Source organism: Zalophus californianus, chromosome 8, assembly GCF_009762305.2.
Source record: "Zalophus californianus isolate mZalCal1 chromosome 8, mZalCal1.pri.v2, whole genome shotgun sequence".
NCBI classification, from domain to species: domain Eukaryota; kingdom Metazoa; phylum Chordata; class Mammalia; order Carnivora; family Otariidae; genus Zalophus; species Zalophus californianus.
In genome coordinates, this window is record NC_045602.1 from 27,153,961 (window position 1) to 27,176,699 (window position 22,739).

The following is a 22,739-nucleotide window of genomic DNA, read 5'->3' on the forward strand; positions in this document are numbered from 1 at the left end:
TAATATTATACATGATAGAACAGTTAAGTGTAGTCCTACCAAACAATAAAGTTGTGTTTAGCAGAAAGATATTTTACACTAGTTCCATTTTAAAATTTAAAATGTAAATTTAAATTAAAACTCAGTGTTTCAGTCACACCGGCCCCACCTCAAGGGTTCAACAGCCGCGTGTGGAAAGGCAACTCTATTGGACAGCACAGCTCTAGGCCTTCCATGTGATTTAACAGGCCTCTATAAACCTCACAGAGCCCATCATCATGTGTTGGTGGTTTGGAGAGAAGTTCTAGAACCTTCTCTGTGTGACATCAGAGCTGATTGGTGGTGGTGGTGGTTGGGAAGCTATTGGTTTATATTTAACGTAAAAATTTCCTGTGGTGTTAGTGCATTTCAGGCCGATGTTCCCCTGTGGAGATGAAGAATTGTGTGCTATTTTGTGCCCTGTCGTGATTGCCATCCACAGTTGAAGATCGTTCCCAAGCAGGCTGGTTTGCTGGTCTCCTTTGACTTTGTTTCAAGGACGGTGATTTGCAAAAGGCTTCAGAAAGGCAAACCCCTGAGGAAAAATTTCATGGGTGAATGTCAGGCTGAAGCCAATGAGGGATAAGGATGGAAGGCTGGAGGGGCTCCCTTCTCTGCGAGAACTCTACCCCTACGCTGGAAGGAAGCACTGTGATGTGGTTAAAACTGGGAGGAAGAAAGAGCTTCTTAAAAAAAAAAAATTCAGGCAGAGAAGTTGAAAGGGCCACAGAGTAGCAGACCAAGGTCTACACAGTTACCGTGAAATAGTATGTGGTCAGTACCTCTACTGACCTCTCTTTGCTATTCCAGAATATTTTAATAATAAGACACACCCAAAACATGTTTAGCATCATACCACCTGCTGCTTTCTCGTGGCCAGTATGATTGTCATCAGATCTGATCCCAATGTTTGCCATATTATTGGATATCCTGTGAAACAGAATCTAAAAATATACTCTTTTCCCCCTCTAAATCAGTCCTAACCTTACAACTGGGGTAGCAGCTAAAACACTGTTGCTTATTTTTTTACTCTCAGGATTAGGTAATACTAATTACCCCAGCGCATGCTAGTTTGTTTGCCCTTGGCTTGGTATTTGAAGAATATATTTATAAACTAAGGCTGGGCTACATTTTATCCTGTGCAATTGTCTCTTGCGGCTGTGGGTTTATAGATTTGTGGTCTCTCAGTGTTTTCTGTCTTATACTGAACAGTCGCTCCCAACTGACGTTCCTCCGTGAAGTTATTTCCATGTCTGAGAATTTCTCAAGAGCTGTTTCTGTGGTGGGGAGGATAGAGGAATAAAGGAATCCACATTCAGAGCCTCTTTAAATGCGGGCCTTGCATCTTGAACTTGACTTCTTCCTTGAATGGAGGCCTGCACTCAAGGATGGAATGATTTAGGGAGGAGCCAAAGCAGCCGGTTTGCCTGGGCTTGTGCATCACTTGACTGCTGTTATGAAGGCCTTCCGGCATGTTCTGAGAAAGCCAATTAAAGCAGAAAAGGCCCTTAGAACCGATTCGATTGCCCCCAAGATAGCTGTTGAACTTAGAACTTTCAGAAAGCAACCCAGTGCTTCGTGTGCTCTGATAGCAGATGAGAAGTACGGCCGACTGCTTTTCTGTGACTTTCTTGAACACCCTTATTATATTTATACATTTATAAGTAGATGACTATATTAGAAACAAAAAGGGCAGGAGTATTGACTGCAGGATCAGTTCATAGAGAAAAACGCACGTTTCTATTTTGTCATGTTACGCAGAGCGCCAAAGTCAAACACACCAATTGTTTCCAGGGTCTGTGGCCATACCACATTTTACCTATGAAGGCTAGTTTAAGAACTTTATTTCTATTTGGTTTCAAATAAAAACCAGCTAATTAGTTTTTGGAAACGTATATTGCTCTGACTGTTAAAATAGAAAGAACCTGATTTTCTTCTTGCTTTCGCTTTGTAACTGTTGTTTGCTATTTGTTTTTGTCCTCTAGAAGGAGTTGAACTTCTTATAGACATTAACCCAAGTGGAAATAATTGACCAAAGGCCTAAACTTGTTCTTTAGGAGAAATACGAGACTCTAAGGGATTCGAACCCTTTGGAATCATCACAATACTATTTGCCCAGGAGGCAGGACACTGGTAGAAAGGGACTACAGGTGTCTTTTACCGTGTTTATATGGAGGTGGATTCTGAGTTTTACAAAGAGAAATATTGTACAAGTCCATGGGGATACTGAAGTGAAATGAAGAGAAAGATCCTTTGTATTGTAAGACCAAGTAGTATAGCCAAATCAGAGAAGTGAGAGCATAAAGGTAAAGGTATTAAAACATTATTGTTTGCTCTCTTTGCTTCTCTTTAGGGGGCATCTCTCAGAGAGAGTGCAGTGTCACAGTGTGGATGGAAGATGTATTAAATTTTTAACCCAGAATAGCCAAAATGGTCTTAAAAAAGGAACAAAGTTGGAGACACATACTCTCTGATTTCAAAACCTACTACAAAGCTACAGTAAGCAAGCTCATGTAGTATTGGCATAGGATAGGCATATGGGCCAATGGAATAGCACTGAGATTCCAGAAATAAACTCATACATCTATGAATAGTTGATTTTCAACCAGAGTGTCAAGATCATTCAATGGGGAAAGAATAGTTATCTCAACAGATGGGGCTGGGACAACTGCTTGTCTGCATGCAAACAAATGAATCCGGAACCCTACCTCACACCATACATGAAAATTCAAAATGGACCAAAGATCTCAATGTAAGGGCTGAAACTATGAAACTCTTAGAAGAAAACATAGGTCCAGCAAGTGGCTTCTGGCCCCAGATCATAAGATTTGGTGTGTGGGCCACACGAGCCTCCCTGATCAATGGACTAGCTCTGACATTCTGAGGGCTCAGAGATGCCATTACTGAGGAAGATAGGCCTTTCGGGGTGGGCTGTCAAAGTGGGCACCAGTGCCTCACAGTGGCTTAAAACAAGTTAGCAAACGACGGGGGGCTGATTCCTGAGCACCATGAGATGCTACTACCGTGGCGCCCCTTTGCTAACTGGGGAGAAGCTTTGAGGAAGAGCCATCATAACCTGGGGTATAACATTGCACTCAGGGGCCAGTGAGTTGGGGAAATGTAGGATTCATTTCTAAAACAATATTCTCTGTTCTACAGCACGTAGAATATTTTATAATCCAAATGGGCTGATCGCCTCTTGGCTTGCGTTAGTGAGATGCTATTGTCTCAATAAGTGTAAATCTCAGCTCTGTTCGCTTTGGACAAGTTTTGGGGCCTCAGATTGCTGCTCTGTGGTCTTGCTATGAGCCTCGCTAGGAGCATATGAATGTACAGACGACAAGAACAGATGTCAGAGCCCCCAGAAGATCAAAGTGCCCGCGCTGCCTTAGAAAATCTGCCGACGCCACGTAGTCCTCTGAACATGCAGGAAGGCTGTCATAAATATTCAATACGGATTTGTGCAGTTGCATCAACTCTAAAGCAAACATTCTCTTTACATTTTTTTTTAATTTTTTAAAAATTTAATTGAGGCATTGTTGACCTCTCAAATGAGTTTCAGGGATACAGCATAGTGATGCAACAATTAGGTACATGACAAAATGCTCACTATGGTACATGCATTACAATATTATTGACAAGAGCAGGCATATTCTCAACCATTCCTATGGAAAGCTGGTGTGCAGTCACAGCTGAAAGCCTCGGGAACAGTCGTCACCACTGGCTTCCTCTCCTAGAGGACAGCCATTTCCCCGATATCCTAATTAATCAGGGGCAAGGAAAATGTTCCCTTCTCTGTATGAAAACTACCCTAAAGTTGTTTTTGTGGTTGTCTTTTCGAAACTGAAAAGAAGAGCGCATTGTTTCTAACACTGTGGACAGTGATTCCTGACAAGGGAGACCAGGAAGGTTTTATGACTCAGGAAAAGAGAGCTCCCGAGGGGCCCGGGCTGTTTTTCTTCCATCTTTCCCTTTTACATTCTCTGAATCTCTCTTTCTGATTATTTAAAAAAAGTTTCTCAACTTGCCCCTCCACATTTCCAGACTTCTCTTTCTGGTCCCGGCACCATCTCCTCCAGGTTATTTTTCTGCTTTCTTTTTACTTCTCCACATGGGCGGGCCCATATTTTTGCCTGGGCTTCTCACTCTCATATACTTAGGCACTCATACTTATTTTTCTCTTGTGGCTAAAAATGAGCAGAAAGCCAATAGAATGATTTTTAGAAAGAGAAGCTCTCCGCAGGCCGGCTTCGGATTGAGCTGATCCTTCCTAGGACAGCATGCTTCATCAACACTACATTGTTTTGCACCATTTTGTTCAACTGGCAGATCCCATTGTCTTTTATGTCATGCGCTTTTCTATGAAGACGATTCCCCAGTACAGCTGCATAAAACAAATGTTGAATGGGAAAAAAATCAAAAGAAGATATTTTTAAGACCTTTCCTAACATCATTCAGGCTATCTATGCCAAAACCTGCATCTGGTAGTAAAATCTTTCTTTTTCAAACATTGTTTTCTCCAAAGAACCATCCAGAAGTTGCTACTGTGTGAAAGCTCTTTAACCATTTCTATTTTGTGGTTTTTAACAGGCATGTCTTTGCCGGGTAGAGGTTATCACTCAGCATTGAATAGACACACGATTCTGATGAGTTCATGACGTCTTGTCTAAGAAATTACCTGCCACCACGGGTAATAATTGACAAGGGTAGCCCATTTTGCCATATGGTGTGAGCTATCTCTGTCCCCAAATATGCACCTCTTGTGGTGTGACAAATTGTTTGTGGGACAATACATGTTACAGCCCAGACAGCTAGACAAAACACCCCATTGGAGCTGAAACCGCAGTCTGGGCCCCTGAACCAGAAACATGCAAACTCACACCTGCTGGCCCACATTGCAGCTTGCTTTCCTCCTCTAATGTTTTTTTCCTTTCCAACAAAGAAAATTAAATGACAAATGAATTTAATGTTGAGGAAAGCACTCAGGGTGAGGTTCCCACAGACACTTAATTCAGTTAGTGATTCGTTAGGTGGCCTAACTATAGATAGCTTGAGGGGCGGGGCTGAGGCCAAGCTGTTTGTGATTTGGAGTTTAAACCCTGATGTGGTCACTGTTGTGGGATGTTGGATGCAGCATAAATGGCTGACAATATGGTGGATCTCGTCTCAACAGTTACCTTTAGTTTGGTCCTCGTTCTCATTTAAAGATTGGTATATTCTAGAAAAGCATCCTTGCCCCAGTCGAAATCTCATGGACCCTGCTGTTCATCCCCAATATTTATGACACTTGAAGGCTGGGATGTTTCCGTGGGTGGAAGGTGAGATTATGTGGAGAAAGATAGGGAGGAGAGGATTCATTTTTGGAGATCCATTCTGACATGAAAAACTCTTCAGGTTATTAAATGTCAAAAGCCTTCTTTTCAAGAGAGAATTTCTCCTGATGCTGTAACAAGATGAGGATGTTTGTGCTGCCTTTAGTAACATTTATGGTATTTGTGTCTGGTGGGGATCAGTGTATATTATGTGCTTTGAAAGCATAGGCACCATCTCTGTGAGCAAAAGTCTATAATTGTATAAACTATAAGCATATATTATATACAGATATATTTCTATGGCAAAGTTTACATTCCATTTTGCTAGTATTCCTGTTGTGTTTCCTGGGAGCACTGTATGTTCCCATGGAAATGATTTATTGGTGCTTGTGATGGAAAATTCTAACTGGTGGCAACCGAAGCCTGTTTTCTGGAGGCTTCCACTTTGGTAGACTTGCAGTAGGAAGCAGGTACCTTCACAGGAGTTCTGTCCTTTTGTCATCATTGAATCAAATACAGCCATAGTCTTTCTAGTCCTTCCTGCCAGCCCATTTCCCGGTCCCATTCTGCAGCATTCTCTCCTATGGCCATTCAGTGCCTGTCACCTGAGTCCATTCTTAGATCATTCTAGCCATTGGTCTTCAAACTCCATTTTTGATTCATCAGTAAATTCTGTCTCCGTTACCTCAAAGAATTTTTGAATGGACTTCTTTCCAACTTGAATCCACACCCTCAGTTCATACTACTGCCTCATCTAAATGCTACAGTCACCTCCTCCAGGCTCTCTCTGCTTCCCGCCCTGGCCCAGGCTGACCCGCTTACCATAGAATGGCTGGAATAATGACCAAAACACCAACATCAGGCAGATCATGTGACTTTCCTGCTCAAAACTTTCAATGGCTGTCCTTATCTCTTAGAATACATCTTGAATTCCTTAAGATGGCAACATCTTATCCCCTGAGTGTTGTCACTGTCTTTAGCCTTACCTCGCCCTCTCAGGTTTTCCTCTCTTCTGAGCACTGCATTTCCCAGCCAGGCTTCCTTTAGTTCTGGGAATGAGTCAAGCTCTTTCCAGTCTCAGGAACCCACCGTTCTCTCTGCTGCAAAGCGTTCACATAACCCACCCTTGTCACATGGATCTCAGCACAGATGTCACCTCCTCAGAGAAGTTTTTTTTTTCCCTAACACCATCTTTCAAGTAGAGACTCACTGTTACTCTCTCTCCATCCCCTATTCTTTCCTTCCTGGCTTTTGCTATGACCTGTAATTATGTTCCCTGTTTTGCCCATTGTTGGTTTTCATCCAAAAGACTCTAAGTCCAAGAAAGGTAGGAACTATATGAAAATACTTTACTAGTTTCCATTTTTCATGTATCCTCAGTGCTTGGCACTGACACGAGGTAGGTGCTCAATAAACACTTGTCGAATGAATGAATGGACAGAAAATATTAAAAGTTAAGGAAAAATCCACCTACTTAACAATTTTTACTGTTAGTTCTAGTTCTGTTTTCTAAGGCAACACAAAATGATTCTACAGATCCCTGGACATGATCACATTTCAAATCTTTGCTACCTTGCTCAGTCATCTTTGATTTCTGGGCTGTATATGCCTCTCAGCCTCCCTCATATGGTGTGGCTGCCACTTCTCATCACGATGATAACTCTCTTTTGGAAGACCCTAGTTTGATAACAGCCCTCATAAAAAAAATTGTTATGTTCTGACTCACAGAATCCTTTTGGGATCACCGTCCTTGAAGAGAAGCACATCCAGCTTATGGATCTTTAGTTTTCAGGGTCTTTTTTCCCCCCAACATATTGTGAAATAGAACATTTCCCAAGATTTCTGGCATCTTTCCCATTCTCCATGATTTCTCAAACTCACTTTCAGTGGCTCTGAGGTTTTATCTTCAAATTTTTTTTACGCTCTGGAATAGAATTTGTCTGGACTTAAGAGGTTTGAAATCGCTTATTAGATTTTTCTTTTTCCCTAATTTACTGTGCATGGGAGACCGCCTGGTCTCCTTTGCCCCATACTGAGAATTCAGAAACTCTTCTTGTTGTGCTGAGTATTTGGTAATTTGGACTTTTTGTCACCTGTTAACATTACATCTTCTTTTTGAATGTGTCACTTCCTTGTTTTTCTCCTTCTTTCTTTTATCTTTCTCCCTTTGTTCTCGCCTCCTTCCCTTTCTCCCTCCTTGCCCCTTCCCACCCTCCTTTCTTCTTCTTCTCCCATCCCATTCTCTCTCTCTGAACTGAGCCTTGCATGGAACGAACACCTTTTCTCATGTTTCTCTGGTGAAATCTCTCCTTTTTCTTGCATTACCCCTTAGCTGAGGATTTAGCCTTCCTGAAAACCTCCATTTTTATATTGTTCTGGGGTATGTGTTGTGAACATGTCCTTTAAAAAACATGAGTTCATGAAAAAGTTTCTGGGGGACCACACTGGCTCAGGAATTTACTTATTCTTTTCCTTTCCCCTGGAATTGTTCATTATTACACTGCCTTAGAATTTATGTAATGTTCCCCTTTCTTGCTATATTACAGTCTCCCAAATGGGACATGGTCATGTTCTCCCAGGGTCCCTATAATTTCTGTACAGAAAACAGGTTGTTCTCATTGGCTAAAATCATATCCAGAATGGCAGTTTCTCCTTCTATCTGAGGGCTGGAATTGTTAGCGAGGAATGTAAAAAATTTTATAAGTAACTCTAGTTTGGCAAAATGTGGCTTCAAGACAGACAGAAAGATAGCTCAAGTTCCTGTCGGCATGACTGCTTGCTTGCAGGTGTATGGCCGACCTTCAGAAAGCCTCATCCTTGCCTGGGCCATCCGCTGTACACACCCACCCTAGAAGGACCCTTGTTTATATTTTGGCTGTAATTCTGCACTGCTTCTCCTCTTAATCAGTGCCTTTCTGTATAGCACCAGGCCATCTTTTTTCATCCCTTGTTCATATATAAGGCTGCTTCTTCCTGTTTCTCTTGCACGGTCTGCTTCCTGCCTCGGCTGCATTTCTGGCAGGTGTCCCAGCTCACCTCTGTGAGGATGGCCATGCTTATGGGAATATTCCAAGTTCTCTTTCTGTGCATTTCATCCACTGTGAGTCAAAGTCAGAGGTATTTTAGCATGTAAGGGTTTTTCCTGAGGAGTTTCTATTTTCAGGTAGGAATTGGGGATGGGGTACCCATCGATGTGGTCCAGTGATTTCTCCCAGTTGCCCTGTTCTTCTCACCCTTGATCCCATCTCCTTGATAAGATTTTCCCTCTGAGTTCCTCATATTCCATTTTTCTTCATCCATTTTTGCTAAGAATCTTGTGTACGGGAAGTTCCTCTGGGATTTTGCCTGTTCTCTGATCGCAACCAAAATTACTGATGACCCCCGGGAACGAAAACACAGCCTGCTCAGACTGGCAGGGAGAAGATGTAAGGTCTTCATCTGGTGGACAGTGTGATTGTGATCAAGAACCACAGGAGAAGTACAGGTAAGGAGCATGGCTTGGACAGGAGGCCCCGAGCCCATTCCTGTGCAGCTCTCTTGGGGGCACACAAAGCAGCTTTCCCTTTGTTCCTGGAGTAGGGGAAAGGGCTATGCTTGGGTGAAGGGGAGATTTGAGGAAGGAGGTGGGACTGGAGGAGGGAGAGCAGGCTTTGGCAGGGGAGTGACCTGCACAGTTTGGCCTCCTCTGCTCTCCTTTCCAGCAGATAAACCAGACTGTCCTTCTGGCTCCCTGGGGCTGGGAGGGAAGTCCTCCCCGACCCTGCTCTAACATGGCTCCTCTCTTCCTGCTAGGATTGTGTCCCACCTGAACACATACCGCTTCCTGCCCTGCCTGCCCTCGTGGCTTCCCCCCTGGCCCGGGACCTCATGGAAGCGGGCTGCTTAGTCCCCAAGTTGCCCAGGCCTGTGGCCCATACCGCCCACAGCCTCCACCCCCATGTCCTTGGCCCCTCAGGCTGCTGTCTCTGCATCCATGCTTTCCCCACCTGCCCTCCTTCACCCTGCCTGATGCCGGACACCTGGCAAGTGGCATGGACTTTTGGACGGCAGGTGGAGGCTTATGAAATGGCCCATTTGTAGGTCGTGTGGGGTATGCAGTCAACATGAGATACAGACTTGGGTTCTTTTTTTTAATTCTTTTTTTATTCATTTGAGAGAGAGATAGCAAGCAAGAGGATGGCGGGGAGGAGCAGAGGCAGAGGGAGAAGCAGACTCCCTGCTGAGCAGGGAGCCGGATGTGAGACTTGATCCCAGGACCCTGGCATCATGACCTGAGCTGAAGGCAGACCCTTACCCCACTGAGCCACCCAGGCGTCCCCAGAATTGGGTTCTAAATGCAAATTTTGCCACTCCCCAACCAGGAATCCCTATGTGTAAGAAATGGGTAAGAATCCTAACGAAGCACTCACCTGTTCACACACACACACACACACACACACACACACACACACACACACAGTATATGCTCACCGCATGTGTCAATGTTTCCTTCTATAAAATGGATAAAATAACATCAACTTTTTGCATTTATTTTGAGGTAAGATAAATAAGTACATTAAATAGCACCTAGTATTAATAGCTCTAGTTGGGAGGTGTGTAGGCTACGGGTTCGGGTGATTAACTTTGGAGTCAGATTGAGTTTGAGGCTTTCTTCTGCCACTAACTAGCTGTGTGAAGCTGGGCAAGACATTGAACCTTTCTAAGCCTGGTTTTCCTCAACTATAAAATGGGAACAATTACAGAACTCACCGCCTAGGGCTGTCGTCATGACATGCAAGACATGCAAGGTAAGTGCTTGGTGCTTCCCAAGGGCTCCAGAAGTTGTTGTTACTATTAATATTGGCCATTTTGTTCTCCCTGCTGCCCTCCCCAGCCCTGCCTGGGCCAGGAGAGACTCTGGTTGCCTGGTGGGTTGGGGAAGGAAGGAGGACCATGGGCAGAAGACCCCAGAAGGTGCAAAAGAGATTCAAGCCCTTGGGAGATAGGGAGAGTGGGCCATGGAAGCAACTGGAAAGGACGAGCTCAGAGAGGATGTGGGTTTAGTCAGGATGAGCACCTGGCACTTGGTTGCTTTTATTCTTAATCCTTTTCCATCATTTTTATGGGTTGCTGTGTGGACGTTTTGCTGAAAGGGCTGCTCCACCTGGATCTCATTGAAATTGTGCAGCCTTCTCTTTGCTGAACATTTTTCTATCCCAGTAACTATATAAATGTTCCATTTGTGATGTAATCGTTCTGTTTCAGATTTGCTTTCCTAAACTGAGGAGTAGAGTATCCAAAACATCTGAGACAATGGCTTGAATGTAACACTTTGTGTGATGAACTCTTTATTTCCTGTGGTTTACATTTCTTTTTCCTATTTAGTCGTCTACGCTCTGGCTCTTGGTGGCGTCTCCAGAGGTCAGAGGCTGCGTTGTGAGAGGATGGAAAGATGAGGGGAGTTACTTCTGCTGTAAATTTCCCACTTCCTGAAGAGTAGGGCTAGGCATAGGCTAAACAGAGGCAGCTTTCACTTGTTTGGAAATACAGTGCAATCATGATCCTTCTTTTGGTTGCTTACAATGTCTGCAGAAAACAACCAGTTTCTGCCAAAATTATAAAGAAAATCTTGTGTGGCTTTAGCTGCCTATGGCAGTGACTTTTTCTCGGAGCCAAGGACCCTCCCTCCCTCTTGTTGGTGCTGCCAAATAACCACACATGGGGAGAGGTAGGAAGACTCAGGAACAGGCTAGACTTTAACACTGACATTTCTAAGGGTAGAAAATGGACCCGATCTTGATCAATGAGGAGATGAGATAGAGCAATAATTGTTCAGTTGCCATAAAGTGAAAGGAGGAATGGTTCAAAGTCAAACATGTGGGTTCAAGGCCCATTTCTCTCATTCATTTATTTAAATGAGATGTAAACCTTAACTGTGTTGACCATCAAGGGGGAAGGCCACACCCAGGTAGTACGGCCGGCTGAGGCTTAGCAGGAACGACATGTAAGTGCAGGTGACCTTTCCCAGGAGCCATTTGCAAGAATGCGACAAGATATATGAGGATTTTCCTCTTTTTGGCTAGAGAAGCCAGAGTGGTTTCTGGGTGTCCTTGAACGCAGGAGGCCAAGAGGTGACAGGAAGACTATGGAAGGTCCGTATGGCATCCATGTCCTGTGCCCCATCCCCACCTGAGTATCAGTTTCCCTGTGTCTGACCCCTACCTCCAGCCTCGTGCATGAGGTTTGGAGTGGAACAGAGCCTTGGGGCCCAGATGATAAAGCTACACCTGAAGATGGAGCAGAATGATTATCCTCATCCTGGCCCAGAATCTGGGCAGCCTATGGGCTCAGGGCAAACATCAGCATCCAAGTGCAGGGGGCTTATAGGCTATGGGTATGTGACCGTGCAAAGGACCAGCACAGGGGTGTTGCACACTTATTCATGAGCTAATGTGGGGCATCTTTGAGGACACCCAGAAGCCACTGGGGGAGGTTTTAGGTAAGGAAGGCTTCGGGTGGTGCGGTCAGACAGCCGTTGAAGGCTTATAGTCCTCTGATGGAGCCTTCATTTTAAGGGGACCTCACAAGCTGGTGAGGCCTGGGGACATTTGAGGTACCTGTACCTTATAGGGTTTCAGTGTTGATGAAAAGAGAGGAAGACCATGTGAAAGCACTTTGCAAATTTTGAAGTGCTGTAGAATTGGTATTATGGGTAAGAGTTTCTGGAATCCGGTGCACTTCCTGTTAGGATCTCACTGGAGGCTCTGCCAAGGTCAGATGTAGGTCAGATACAGTTGCGGGTAACCAGGATACAGAAATGCCTCCTGAGGCAACCCATGGGAGTTGTACTGAGCACCTGCTGGGTCCCAAGTATTCTTCTATTAGAATTCAAAAGTGATGTTCCTTAGGAGCTCACAATCAAAACAGGCCCTACATCCTGAGGCCTGCTCCAGAGTACCTGAAAAAACTCACCTGAAAGAACTCCTTTGAGGCTCCACCTTTGCCATGGTCCGGGCTGCAGTGAGATCCCCCAGATCCGAGTGCCCAAGCTGAGAGGAGTGTGTTGCCCGCTTCAGGTGCCGGCTGTAGCCTCCATCCCGATCAGCAGAAGGCAGGGGACCTCCCAGCTGAGTTGACAGCCAAGACGCTGACCTGGGCTTTCGGTAGACAGTTTGTCTCCTCTGCCTCCAAAGTACCATTTCTCCGACAACAATCGACCGAGTCGCTCCTGGAAGTAACCCCAAGAGTGAAGGCCCTAGCAGCCATCAGGTGGGTAAGTAGATTATTGCACTAAGGCAGAAGCACCGCACGAGTGTGAGTAGTTGTCACGAGTCGAGGAAACGATCTGAGGGGTTCTTCCCTGATGAGGAGGCCCCTCTAGGATTCCTTCAGACAGCAGGGTTCTGTGTTCACTGTAGTCACTACTGCACGGAGGCCTGGGGGCGATCTGAGGGGAAGGCATTCAGCCGCACTGCACGGACCCAGCGAGCCTGTCATGTGAATGCCTGCATGGGAGGCCCCCCAGAGGACCCACACAGTTGCTGCCATCGAGAACTCACAGTCTGGGTGGGTGAAATGGGTGAAGGGGGGTCAAAAGTTACGAACTTCTGGTTATAAAATAAATAGGTCATGGGGATGTCATGTACAGCTGGGTGACCGTGGTTAATAATACTGAGTTGTGTATTTGAAAGTTGCTAAGAGAAGAGATCTCAAGAGTTCTCATCACAAGACAAAAGGTTTGCAACTGTGCGGTGATGGAGGTTAATTAGACTTGCTGGGGTGATCATTTCGCAGTATATACAAATATCGAATCATTATGTGGTACAGCTGAACCTAATATAATGTCATGTCAGTCACATCTCAATTAAAAAAGAAAAAAAACACCTCACGGGGACGCCTGGGTGGCTCAGTCGGTTAAGCGTCTGCCTTCGGTTTAGGTCATGATCCCGGGGTCCTGGGACTGAGCCCCACATCGGGCTCCCTGCTCAGAGGAGAGCCTGCTTGTCCCTCTCCCTCTGCCCCTCAACCCCTCTCTCTTTCTCTCTCTCTTGCTCTCGCTCTGCACTCTCTCCAACAAATAAATAACATCTTTAAAAAACAAAACAAAACAAAAAAACCAACTCAGTTTGCTGCAGGGCTTGGCACACCATGGCCTGTGGGGTGAATCTGGTTTAGTGACTGTTTTTGCAAATAATGTTTTATTTGAATCAAACATACCCATTCGCTTATATATTTGTTTTACATCTGCCTTAGCACCCACTCTAACAGCAAAGTTGAGTAGTTGCCACAGAGGACTTGTCCACATACCCTACAATATGGACTGTAAGGAGCCTTTAACTCCACAGAAAAAGTTTGTCAACCCCTGTTCTTGTGGGAGAGACACAGCCATGCCCGGTTAACTCCAATTCTTGGCTGTGGGTGACGGTGGTGGTGAGGGGGCAGAGACGGCTGGTTCGTCCGCTGCTGCCCCAGGGCTTTGTTGTAGTTGGTGGACCTGCCTTCAGCCTTGCAGCTCCACAAACTGGTCAGTTCACCTGGTCCTGACAACAGAGTTCATTCTGGGCCGACAGGTGCCCAAAGCAAAGACCGATGGATGGGCTAAAAACAAGCATACTGTGTGGGATAGTCCTGTCAGGGACTGGACTGGCTTCTAGTGGGCCGCCCTTTGTGCGCGCTGTGGCACTTACCCAAGAGTGGCTGGTTTTCTTGAGCTTTCCTGATGAGCATGGACTAGATTGCAGGAAGCCTTCCAGGAGAGCTGGGGGTCAAGGTGAGACCAGAAGAAGAAACTAGCCCTGCCCCTGGCCAGACAACATCATTCCAGTGTCTGGAATATACTGCCCCCCCCTCCCCCCACCTCCCCGTTAGCATCATCCTCCCTGGAGAAGGTTGGGAAAATGCCAGAATGTGCTGCTTTGGAGCCCACCCTACTCTGAGCCCCAGCTTCTGTTAACATAGCCTTTCTGCAGCTACATTAACATCGCTGGCAAAAAGCTACAGCTGTTGCTCGTAAAGGAGTGGCTCCTGTAAGCCTAGCAGGCTCTTTTGTCCCTTTCCATTCTGTATTGTCGTTATGGGCTCACTGGAGGAGGGCAACCTCCCATCTCTGTGCTCTGGTTCTGGAGGGCACCTCACTGTCTCCCTCTGTCCAGCCACTTGCAGCTGACAACCTTGAGCTGTGATCTCATGGAGGCATCATCAAGATGCTATCTGACCGCAGAGGAGGGCGCCCTTAATCCTGACTCAAGGTTTGGGAAAAGGCTTCTCAGTAGAGGTGACACTCGATCTGGGCTTTGGAGGAGGCGGGGCAATTTGCGAGGCAGCATGGTGGGAGAATGGCATCCAGGCAGGCGGAGAAATGTGAGGTGGCATGAAGGCAGTGCTGACTGCCAGAAGCATGGGGAGGCAGAAGGAGAGAGGAGGACATTGAGGATGGCAGGGTGGCGGCTCTGGGGACAAGGGACAGGAGATGGAGCAGGAAAGAGCCCAAATCTGACTGGGAGGGGCCGGTGGGCTTGGGTTTTCTTCTGAAGGTGGTGGGAAACATCAGGAGCTTTTGGGCAAGGTAGGAACTTGCTGAGTTCTGCGGCTTAGAAAATAAATCCAGCAGCCACGGGAAGTGCAGATTCAAAGTCAGGACACTCTTCGGGGTTTGGCGAGGATCTTGGTGAGAAGTAGAGCAGGGGCGGTGGGAATGGGATGGAAGTGAGGGAGCTACTGCTGTCTCTCGGGTTAGGGTTAGGGTTACAGGAGAGCTCCCCCAGTTTCAGTCCAGAATGTTGAGGGGATGCTGGTGTTGATTGAGTCGAGGCTCTTAGGAAGAAGAATGGGGAGAACATGATGAGTTGGGGAGGAGAATAAGGAATGTCTTTAGGTCCAAGTGAAGGAAAGCAGATGGAAGGACAGGGGAGGACAAAGGGGTGAGGTAGAGTTGTCAGGTTGGACTCATTTTCCTGTGAGTGTTAGCAAAAGCAAAGAGAAGACAGATCAGGGGCGCCTGGGTGGCTCAGTCGTTAGGCATCTGCCTTCAGCTCAGGTCATGATCCCAGGGTCCTGGGATCGAGCCCCGCATCGGGCTCCCTGCTCCGTGGGGAGCCTGCTTCTCCCTCTCCCACTCCCCCTGCTTGTGTTCCCTCTATCAATGTGTCTCTCTCTGTCAAATAAATAAATAAAATCTTAAAAAAAAGAGAGAGAGAGAAGATCAGCCAGGGGAAAAGTACAGAAGAAAAGAAAAAGCAATTGAGCCCAGAATCTTGGAGAATGACCCTATTGAAGGGTGAGCAGATGATGGGGAGCCCACAAAAGAGATGAAGGCTGTGCATCCATTCATTTCACTCATTCATTCATTTAGTCAGCATATATTTGTTGGGCACCAACATGGGCAGGTCCTGGGCGCCGAGGGTGCAGAGGGAAACCAATCCTGCCTTCTGGAGCTCATGGTAAGGGAGGTGTGGCACCCTGTGGAGGAGGGGAGTCAGGAAGGGCAGGGTCTAACAGTGTTGACTGCCTGGGCAGTTAAGAGGTGGGGAGGAAGGGAGGGCAAAGGGGAGAGCTGGGGGAGGAGAGACGGAGGCACAAAGGGGAGCCCTGCAATTCTTCCTCCTGCCTCACCTCTGCGGCACAGTGAATACTGGCCTAATCAGGTTTACCTCCGTAGCCATAGCAACCTCTGGGTGTGGTGTTGCCACACATTCTTGAAACTTGAAGTGAGGAAGTGACTTTATATCAAGTTACGCACAAGTTAGAAATACAGCAATTTCCCTGTCTCTTAAAATGTTCTCTTAAAGGCTTGCCATGTTTTCTTCTTTGCAGAGCACATTTTCCCCATGCTCTTTCCTTCACGAGGATTCTGAGCCATTACCTATATGTAACAAGAGTATTAAAGATGTAAAATACAATTATTCTGTTTTCCGATGATAAAAGTGCTCATGGTAAAAACTTGAGAAATAGTGTATAAAGTAGAAAATACAAATTATTCATTTCCCATCATTCTTAAAATTGTTTTTCCTCCCAATCCTGTTTCTAGATGCATTTTACAAATTTGTGATCGTTTTGTATTTAGAGTTTTGTATATTACTTTATTCACTAATTATAGCATAGGTATTTCCCAATGCCACTAAAATAGCTACAGAAACATTTTATTCCACACATGCTTCACACTTTAACCATTCCTATGTTATTCATTTAGGTTCTTCCTAATCTTTCTCAATTTGACGCAGCAACTCTCTACCTTCATACATAAATTTTTGTCCCTGACTTTCAAAGCCCTTCTCACTTCAGAATGATTTATTATATAATTTTTCCTAGAATCCTTATATTTAAATGAATAATCCCTCATAAATTTCAGAGTTATTAATACAATGAAGAATGACCATATCATCCTTTGTCTCAAAATGCAAGTTACTTTGAAGTTTTATCTGATTATTTTGTAAACTTCATTTCTAAGACAGGAAATCTGGCCCAAACTGGAGTAGTGATAACTTGTGATAACTTGCATTTATTTATTTATTTATTTGGGAAGAGGTGGGGAGAGAGAGAGAGAGAGAGAGTCCTAAGCAGGCTCCAAACCCAGTGCGATCATGACCTGAGCCAAAATGGAGAGTTGGACGCTTAACAGACTGAGCCACCCAGGTGCCCCAAATTGCATTTTTTTTTTTTAAGATTTTATTTCTTGACAGAATGAGAGAGAGCATGAGCCGGGGGAGTGGCAGGCAGAGGGAGAGGGAGGCTTCCCGCTGAGCAGAGAGCCTGGTGTAGGGCTCGATCCCAGGACCCCAGGATCATGACCTGAGCTGAAGGCAGACACTTAACCGACTGAGCCACCCAGGTGCCCGATTAAAAATTAATGTATTTTTTAGTTGAAGTATAGTTGACAGATTGCATTTATTTCTGACTCACTACTAAACCCCAGTTTTCCACAAATGCTTGAATTCAACAGGAATAACACTAGTGGGACTATTTTTTCATATTTTTAGGTTTGTCAGAGAATATTAACTTTGAACCTAGGTTTTTTCTCATTTCTCTCTTCACATTTAATTTCTTTTCTTTGTTTTATTTTAATGTCTCTTTCTGTGAGGATTCAAAGGTAACCCCAGAAAGCAAATAGAAAGTCATTTTTGTTTGCTGGAAAAATTTGTTTGCCTTATAGAGCTTTCTCAGTAATTTTACTTTCAAACATTTGTTGAACTTCTGTTTTAAGTGTTTCTTGTAAGAAGAATATAGCTGGGTTTTTTAAAAATGATTTTAAACTGGGAAGTTGAATTCATTATTATCTTTTGTGATCACTGACATACTTGGGTTTATTTTTACTGTCTTTTTCATGCTTTCTATTTGTCTTAGGAAGTTCTAGTTCCATCTTTTTCCTGCTCTAGTGCTTGGAAACTTATAGAGTCTATTGTATGTTTTAATGGGCAGGGTTGTTATATTTACTCTCTTCCTAAAACTTACTGCTTTAACTCTTTCCAACTTACAGGCTATCATTGTCCAGTATTTTATTTCTATTAAAAATGTTTTGCAAAATGTATCATGCGTAAAGTGTATGCATGCACCCACAGACGCTCATGAATACTATGTGTCTACTATTTTAAGAAACAAATATTACCTCTATTTTAGAGGCCCATGTGCCACTCCCCCCCCATTTTTTTAACTTCACAGATCAAGTGTTGCCATTAGTGTTGATTTTTATTTCTATGTATCCACATAATCACCATTTTCTTTGCTTACCTGGTCACCATCCTTCTCACATCTCACATCTCTCTTCTGTGGTTCTTTTCCTTCTTCCTAAAAGTATATCCTTTTAAGTACTTCCTTTGCTAAGAGTCTGTTGATAATAAATTGTCTTAGCTTTTGTTCATCTAAACCCATTTCTGTTTGTTCCTCATTTTTTAAACATAAATTGCTGGATATGCAATTATAGATGGACAATTCTTTCTTTCAGCACCTCGAAGACACTATCTTGCAGTATTTTGGTGTCTGTTATTGTTCATGAGAAATCAAACATTAAGCGGGTAAGCTATCTTGTTTGGGCTCTTTTTAAACTATTCAATTTGCCTTTACCATTTGGCAGTTTCACCAGGATGACTCTGGCTGTAAATATTTTTTTCAGTATTTTGTATGTCCTAAATTTAGGGATCCATGAAAATTCTTGATTATTGTCTCTCTCCCATTTTTTTCTTACTTAGACTTCCACATCTATTAACCTCCCTTTCATAATTCCCTCCTCTTTGTCTCTCTGTATTATATCCTAAGTAATTTTGTCATATCCAGCTTTCAACTTACTAATTATGTTTTTCAGTTGTTCTAATCTGTTAGTTAACTCATATATTGAATCTTAAAATTTCAAGTACATCTTCTACTTCTAGAAATTAAGAATCTGCCTTGATATTTATGATACTATTTTATCTTTTGCTTATATATTAAATTAAAAAATTGAAAACATACTTATTTTTTTCATTTTTTAATTTAAATCCGGTTAATTAATATATAATATATTATTGGTTTCTGAGGTAGAGGTCAGTGATTCATCAGTTTTATATAATACCCAGTGCTCATTACACGTGAGAACATACTTATTTTATAAACTATGACCTGCCAGCCAAATCTGGCACACTATCTTTGTAAATAAAGTTTTATGAGAACACAGCTAAACCCATTAATATACATACAGCCTGTGTCTGCTTTCACTCTAGAATAGCAAAGTTGAGTCTTTTAAAAAATTTTTTATTTTGTTTTTGCTTTTGTTTTTGTTTTGAAGGTGAGTCTTTTTGATAGAGACGTATAGCTTACAAAACCTAAAGTATATACTACCTGGCCTGTTGGAGGAAGTTTGCCCAGCCCCGCTACACATGATAATTCTAACATCTGAAGACCTCATGTCTCTGATTTTGCTGCTTGATGTTCCTGCCAACTCCCTCTCATGATGTCTTGCTCTGTGAGTAGTCTTGTGATTTTTTACTGGGAGCTCATTTTTGTTGGGGCATTATCTGTGAGAATTTTGTGAGACTTAACTTGAGAGAATATTCCTTCTATTTGTATTTACTTTGCCAAGTACCTGGAAACTACTAATCCGGGACTATTTTAAATTAGTTTCTTTGGCTTAAAATAATTTTGCAATAGGCAAGCAGAGTGATTTTGAACCACAGGTTGAGGCCTTGGTTTGTGGTTATTACCTTTGGGTGTGGGGGGACTGGGGTGGGGGATAAGGGACTCTTTTTCTTCCAACCAAAATCAAAGCTGAGGTATAAAGCTTTTCTTTGCCATCCCCCCTTTGTGGGGCAAATACTTTCTAGTCCACTCTTTCACTGGAAATGTGGGCTTTTGGGGACTTATTCTAAAGTCTTTATGCTGACACTCTACTGCTTTGTTGCCTTTGCCCCCCACACCCACCCCACGAAGGCAAAGGCCCTCATGGGTCTTGAGGCCTTAAGGCTCGATTGAGTGAGCATTTACCAGCTCATGGTGGATTCTGGCTTCTGCTTCATTTTTCGCCTCTGAGGATATACCTTAATTTCTTACCAAGTTGGCTATTCATTTTATCCAGTATTTTATAGGTGTTTTTCAGGGGAGGATTTTTAGGATGCGGAGTCTGTCATGTTGCTGGAACTAAATGTCATGAAAATTTTAAATTAAAACATGTATACAGTTAGAATAATGGAAATGGAAAAATTTTATAACACCCCTATCGTTTCCAAGCCTACCTAGTATTTACTTATGTCTAAATTATGCGTGGTGTCTCTGGAGTCTGAAACTAGGCCTCACATAGAGCGGGGAGAGGAGAAGAGGGGCCAAACTTTTTCTGTAAAGGGATTTTCAGGCCCTACTCCACTAGTCACTCCTGCCACAGTATCGGGACAGCAGCCATAATTATATACTATGCAATTAATGAGCATGGCTGTGTTCCAATAAAACTTTATTTACAAAAATGGGCAGTGAGCTGGAGGTTAATGAACCCCTATAGGCATCAGTTTCCTCATCCCTAAAAATAAATATAATAATACTACCTGTGTTGTACGTAGGTTGTGAGCATTAAATTAGTGAAATCGCATAAATGCTAGTGTTAGCTATGATGATGAGGATTCCAAAGGAGTTCTCTGACTTTTCAAGATTTTAAGGGCATCTTCACTTCAAAATATTCAACTCAGATTTAAGTCTTGCGTACGCTGCATTTCCATTACAGGCTGATAGGGGATTCTGTTCACTGTTGTTCCCCAGGGACCCAGACTGATGGAGCAGCCACCATCTTGAAATTGCTGATCACTACAGAGGCAAGAAGCTCTTGAGGTTCTTGCAGCAACAATTAAATGCTTGGTCTGCAAGTACTGTGTCATTTCTATGCACACTTCATGGTCAGAATTGGTCACACCTTCCCCTCCCACCCATGTCCCCCCAGTAGTTGGGAATGCTCTCAGACAGGTCTCCCCTGTTGGACCCTCCAGGAGTACCTGAGCTGCAGGGCTGCCTTACCCAAGGCTCCCCCCCTTCCTAGGGTAGCCCACATGCAGTGCCTGTTGCAGGTAAGGTTACCAAGGCCCAGCTACTTTAACCCAACGTAGGACAAGTCTGATGATGGCCATCTTGGCTCCAGAGATTCCTGTGCATTTGGCTCAGCCTGTTGGGCAACTTGGCTTCTCCCTCTGCCCAATCCTGCTTCCATCTCCTCCTTTCCACAAGGGTTGCTCCCAATGACACTCCTTAATGAATATCCTGTACACTGAACTGCATCTCAGGGTTCTCAGAGAATCCAACCTGCCATACCCACCACATGCCCAAGAAGGGAGGGCTGGAAATATCTCCTGAGGAGCTCTGAGGTCTACCCCACTCACTAAAGGGAGCAAAGGAAGCATATACAGTTAGGAGAGTTTAAAATCCAAGCATTGATAATAGCTAATATTTATTGAGCAATGACTTGCCATATGATGTACTAAAAAGTGTTACTTGGCTTAGCTCATTTAATCCTCACAACACACCATGCATTGGCCCGGGAAATTAGACGAGGAGACAGTAAGCTATGGTCCACAGACCAAATCTGCCATGCCCATTGCTTTGTTAATGTCTATGCCACTCTCATACCATAATGGCAAAGTTGAGTTGTTGTGGTGGAGACTGTATGGCCTGCAATGTTGAAAATATTTACTATCTGACCCTTTTGAGAAAAAGCTTGCTGAGCCCTGTGTAGATATGGTTTCCATTTTATAGATAAGAAAATAGAAGCTTAGACATGTTCATGATTTATTTATCACAGAATGCCATTTTTTTAGTTATAGAGGCAACCGGCTATAGAATGACTCCCTTCTGTGATGGCAGGTGCAGAACCTTCCTATGCCATTTACGGGCCTTTGTAAGTGCTCAGTGAATGAATACAAAGGATTTTCTTCCCTTTACTTCCTTCCTCCATCTCCCTTTGCAAAACTGAGGTCTCCTCTTCCATCTCTGTTTTTGATCCTCTCCTAGACTGATTCTCTTTTCTGCAGGCAGGTGGGCTTGAAATAGTGACCCCGTGACCTCTCTCCACGGGCGAAGAGCATGAGGGACTCATCAGGTTTTGGTATCTGTGACTCTCAAACCTCTGGAGGAAGCTCCATTGTTGCAGAATGCCTTCCTTCTACTGGAAAGAGTTAGAGCAGTAAACGTGTAGAGGCTGAGCTGACTCCCGGGACACGCTTCACGATCACTGAGAACTTACTCTGTGTGCTGAACCATAAAGTGATAAAATAAAGTGGCGGCCTCAATGGCCTTAGAATCTAAGGCCGGGATTATCTATTTCCAACTGCCTCCAGCTGAGAAGTGGTTCCCGGGACAGCCCTGAGTAACTCAAAAACATTCCCTCATAAAAGTGATTGTTCAAGGGGGATTCAAGAGTTTAGTTCCTCACCGTCCAGCTAGCTGCTTCCTAGATTCACCCAGAACATGGGCCTGTGCCCCACAATTTCATTCCCATACTTAGAGGCAGAACTAAGAACTGAGCTCAGGTTGTTTGCCACCAAAGCTTGTCCTCTTAACCATGCATTGTTTTCCTTCCTGGCGTGCAGATACCAAGGATTATGTATTTACATTCTGCAGATGCTGTTCTCTGTGCTCACACAAGTTTTCTGCCAGCCGTTTTCTAGCATTTAGCTGCAGAAGGACCGTAGGAAGAGATTCCACCTAGCCAGCTCTTGATCCCATGCCTTCTAACGAATTTCCCCAACTTTCAGAGAGAATCCTGAATCATTCAGGAATATTAGGTCCCTAGGCAAAAATTTCTGAAGCCCTTTTCCCATTTTTGTTATTTGAAAAAATGTTGGCCATCAAAATTGTCTCGTGAATGAATGAATGAAAGTGTCAATGACTGAATCGATCTCCAGATCCTTGACAACTTAAGGATTTTGGACAAGGTTAAAAATGTCCTGATGAAAAAGAATAGATAGGTCATGATAAAAAAAAAAAAGATAG

The 22,739-nt window shown here is 44.0% G+C and overlaps 1 long non-coding RNA gene across 1 annotated transcript; it reads left to right on the top strand.

The window, feature by feature from the left end:
* Positions 1 to 404: 404 nt before the first annotated feature.
* On the top strand, positions 405 to 18,315 carry LOC113936984. Its single transcript, XR_003524442.2, has 4 exons — positions 405 to 572; positions 8,641 to 8,814; positions 12,386 to 12,578; positions 18,247 to 18,315. It is a non-coding gene; the product is annotated as an uncharacterized LOC113936984 (long non-coding RNA).
* Positions 18,316 to 22,739: the final 4,424 nt, after the last annotated feature.